Below are 5,158 nucleotides of genomic sequence, written 5' to 3' on the forward strand. Positions count from 1 at the left end.
AGAAAAATATCCTCGAAAAGTTGTGGGCACTCTTACTGAACCCACATGTCGAATGCAAGAATCCGGGGTGCTTGACTGCTCACCCCCGTCTGGTCTGGCTTAGTCTCCTTAAAACCCCAAGGCCAAAATGACAACCACCGAGGGAACTTGACAGTATCATTTCATTGTCCTCCCTTTCCAGGTCCTGAGGCAGCTGTCTCTGCCTCAGTTTATCCTGGGGGCTGGTCGGAGGGCTGGGCCAGCCGGGCCCTCGGAGGTTGTTCTCAGTGCCAGGGACCGAGGGCCTCTTTGCTGAAGGCGCAACAGGGTGTCCTCCAGGCGAGACTGTTTCTCCTCTGAGAGCTCACAGTTTATTTTTAACCGCAGGTACCAAGACTTGTGCTGTTTGCCTGCATCAGAGCGTGGGCAGCCAGGACGCGCCGCAATTTCGGAGCGCGGGAGCCGTTCGCCCGGTGCCAGGCATTAGGAAGCTGGGCGGTCGTAGGTTGCCTGGCCCTAGGTACACAGCTGAATTTTGAGCTCTTTAGCCCAGCTTTGTCCTTTGAATTCCTTTATAAATGACAGCGTCTTGTGATGGTTATTTCTTTTCCTTTTCCAAAAAGGAAAGGATTGATACGTAAGCGTCTGAAAATGAGAGCGAGGAAGATCGAGGCTAGAGAGAGGAGGAGTGAGTTGGGGCTGGGGCAGATCCCCTCTTCCGTTTTTGCTTAGACTTTGCGCGACAGGGACGAGGGACCCCAGTGGACTTCAGAGGGCGGATGGAGTAGACGATTTCCGTGGGGGTTGATTTGGTAAGTTGGGCATGGACTGTCCTACCACCGAAATAACCTCTCCACTCTTCACTTTGATTTCTTCCTTTGAGTTAGGCATCGCCTTCTCTAGGGGACTCTTTAAAAGGCAAATCTTTTGTGAAGGCTAACCAGGAAACTTTAAAGGCTCCTTAAGAATGAAATTCTCAGATTGGTGGTTCCCAGATCTGGCCGATCATTTCAAGCCCTTGAGGTACTTGTTAGGCACACGGATTCCGGGAGCTCACCCTAGACCTGGGAGGAATCAGAATATCTGATACCTGTATCTAATAGTTACCAAAAAAGCATCTCAGATATTTGAATGATTTGGAAATTTCTTACAGACCCTGAGACATGCTTCCATGTCTGATTTATCTTCCTAGGAAGAAAGGAAAAGCAGAGAAGCAGAACTGTACTAGGTCCTCTGGGAGAATGAAAATTCTAGAAGGAAGATTCTAAAATACAGGGGGTGATTTTTTTAAAAGGCAGTGGAGGGTTCCAAAACCAGTTTGCCCACTTCACAGTTTTGTTCTAATTTAGCTGTGTCTGTGGAGTATATATCTTCATCAAAAGCCATTTTTATTACTACAATTTCATAAAACCAATATGGAAGTCCTCATTTTCCTTCTGGCACATCAAATATTGGTGCCCGTCAACAAATTAACGTTGTTTTTCTGGCCTTGATGTTTTGCTGATTTGAATAAAGAGCTAGTATATGTCAAAGAAAAGACAGCTTCATTAATTCATTAAAAATAACACACACATTCCCTAAAATCAGCAGGTTATTTCAATTTACCTGGGGGTGTGACAGTCATAGACAGAAGTCCTGTCTGTGAAACACCATTTTGACTCTCTTCTTTTCTTCTTTAGTTTCCTTGTTTCTAAAATAGAATGAAGAGATGAGAGTAGATTCTATTCTTGGGGCACAAGAAGGGAATAATGGGACTCCATATGCTATTTGCAATATCTGAAAAAGAAACCAGGATTAAACATTACTTTGCAATAAAAGTGCACAAGCTAACAAAAAAACCACATTTCTTTGTTTTTTGATAATAAGTATGTCAAGTCCATTTATTAAAGCTGGCTCACTCATGTTGAATTGAAGTTGTGATTAGGAGCTATATTGTTGATAAACAACAAAGAAGCAACATGTTTGAAAACATAAGGTCTATTTGTTCATTCGTTTGGTCATCTTAGCTAATAATTCAGATATCACTTCCAGAAGCATTTAGATAACAGAATTAAAAATATTCCGAAGGTTTCAAAACACAAGGCAATGAGAGAAATATTTTAAATAGGGCATTTTCTATAGGTCCACAAATGTAAAATTCTATCACATGATAAGATCTCTGTTTTATGGGGAGGCCCTTTAGGAAATAGATTCTGGGATGGAGATGTTCACGCAGGAGGTTTATTGAGGAGTGCTCCTAGGAACTTCTGTGAGGCAGTGAAGGAAGTACTTTAGGGTAAAGCAGAAGTTCCCAGCCAATCCCACGGAGTTAAGGAAGTGGAATGGCCCTTCAGAATGATGGCAGTTTCCAGAGAGGGACTCAGCTGAGCCATCAACCCCTCGTACTCCAGAGGGTATCTGGAAGTGCAACAGAGCTATCCTCCAAGGCTGGCTCTGCTGTTGTGCAATCACTGGTTTGCCCCATGTGATATATAAATGGATAGATGAATACTTATTTTCTCCAAATCCAGGATCTATGTTCTCACATAGAATCTATAATGCCTTTTTCTTTAGACTTCTTGGTTGCTAAAGAACATTAACTGGATTAAACAATGCTAAAATGCCAATTCTTTGCTTGTTTTCATAGGAAGTGGGTCTCAGAGTGGAAAGCTCATTAATATCTTTGTTGGTAATAAGATTATGTCCATGAAGGGAGGGGTAGGGCAGGGAAGAGAAGCTAAAAGTGACATGTAGCTACCATATGCCAGGTTCTATGCTAGAGTCTAGAGATGAAAAAATGAATTAGACACGGTGGGAATACACAAACTTGCAAATTAGTAATTATAGCAAAGTATCATAGGTGCCCTGAATAAAGTATGATTAGAATACAATATAGAGACCATAAGAGAGAGTGTGGTTAGCTTACCCTGAGGAGTACTTAGGATAAGCTTTCTATGTAATTTGAAATTTTAAATGACTTTTGAAAGATGACTGAATATTGACTGGGGAGTGTCACAGTGAAAGATGCTCCAGGCAAAAGAAGCAGGGTATGCAGAGACTTGGAGGTCTGGATGTGCCTGAGGATCTCTGATCCTTAAAACATTGTGGAAGCTTGGGTTTGGGAGAATGTCATGCTGAGTGGCAAAGCTTGAAAAGGAGGCAGATCACAGAGGCTTTGCTGTCCTGCCAAGTGATTTGACTACAACTTGAAGGCAAAGAGAAACATCTGAAAGGTGTGTGTGTGTGTGTGTGTGTGTGTGTGTGTGTGTGTGTTTTCTCCTTAAAGAGAGAAGTCACATGATCAGATGTACATTTTTGAGAACCCACTTGGGTAGTACACATTGGTACTAGGCTAAGGAAAATTGTAAACTCTTTGAGGGACAGGTCTTTTTGATCTTTATTCTATGTAAATGCCATGGGTATTCAGGAAATAAAAGCTAAGAATGATGGTGCTTAAAATATTCTGGCTTTCCTTCACATTTGCTTTTTTCTATTAAATACATGTAAATGTGAGGACCCATATGTATCAGCCCCAGGATAGTCTTCACCAAAAATTTTTTAAAAACCTCAATTTACCTTTGCCAGATCACTTTAGAAATTCATGCTAGTGCTTTCTGTTTATTCAGAAACAATCTAATAAAATTTAGACTGATAACTTCCCTGGAATATATTTGGCAAAGAAAGAATTCTTAGATACAATGAAAATTTAGAGCAAAGATGTAGTCATATATCCATTGATCCATCCATCCATCTCTCTATCTATCCTGGCCCCTTCCAGATGCTGTATGAGACACAAGGGATGTGAAGATGAACAAGCTCAGCATCTGTTCAAAGAACTTAGTATCTAAGTTTAGAGACACATTATAAATAGATGATGGCAATACTATATGGTAATGTAAATGCTATTTTAAAAAATTGTGTGTTAACTATACTTCAAAAAATAAACTTTCAAATAAAATAGACACATAGTTTGTCTTGAAAAGATTAAACATTTGAAATTGTAATGCCAGGGTTTAAGTTCCAGATAAAGAATTTATGACAAGGGGACCTCGATCATGTTATTTTCCACACTGACATATTAATTTTTAAAAAATCTTTTGTTTGTTTATTTTACATATTAGTTAAAAAAATACAAAGGAAATAATGATTGTATCTTACCCAAAAGAAGCAACTGAAAAGACATTCAAAGTAAAAGTTCAATAAAGTTGCTGCATGCAAGTACATAAAACCCAAGAACACTCATATGTACCTTTTGTGATAGCCAGTCCACCATCAGTTTTAAGTGTCCATGCATATTCTTGCTGGATATGCCAAGATTTCAGGGCCCTGGCCTGACCATTCTTTATTTTGGCCATCTCATGCTTGTGTTTACAGCAAGTTATTTTGAGAGATGAGAGGATCCCTGGGTGGCTCAGTGGATTAGTGCCTGCCTTTGGCCCGGAATCGAGTCTCACATTGGGATCCCCTCATGGAGCCTGCTTCTCCCTCTGCCTGTGTCTCTGCCTCTCTCTCTCTCTCTCTCTGTCTCTCATAAATAAATAAATAAATAAATAAATAAATAAATAAATAAATAAATAAAATCTTTAAAAAAAAGTTATTTTGAGAGATGAGATAACATCTCCACCCAGGCAAAGAGTGGTTTGCTTCTGCTCACTATTCAAGTGGAGACTACTTCAATTTCAGCATTCTGCAAATGTCACCCACTGTGCATGCAGGCATCGGTGACGGGCACTTTGTTTCATCTCCATGAATTTTTATGTATATATACATATATGTAACATATGTGTATGTATATATGAGAATATGCATGCATGTCTATGTAAATATTCATATATGTGTATATATATATATATACATATATATAATATATAGCTCCACAGATATTTATAACAAAAATGTATTCACAGGTGAATAGAGAAGGGAAACATATATATGTTTATATGTAGTATGTTTATTCATATACATATACACATATGTATAATAAGAGGCCTACATCAAAAGGTTGGGAGCTAAGGCTATAGCCAAAGAAAAGATAGCTCCCCAATAGACTAATAATTTAAAAGAAAATCCCTTAGAACATACTAAACCTTATTTGGTATGTAATCCTACCTACTAGGAAATACTTTATGCAAAATTCCCATTGAACAAGCTCTTCTTTCCTGTTTCTTTAGGCTGCCAAAATCAAATACAGGCTCTAGTG

This window comes from Canis lupus, chromosome 14 (assembly GCF_048164855.1).
Source record: "Canis lupus baileyi chromosome 14, mCanLup2.hap1, whole genome shotgun sequence".
NCBI classification, from domain to species: domain Eukaryota; kingdom Metazoa; phylum Chordata; class Mammalia; order Carnivora; family Canidae; genus Canis; species Canis lupus.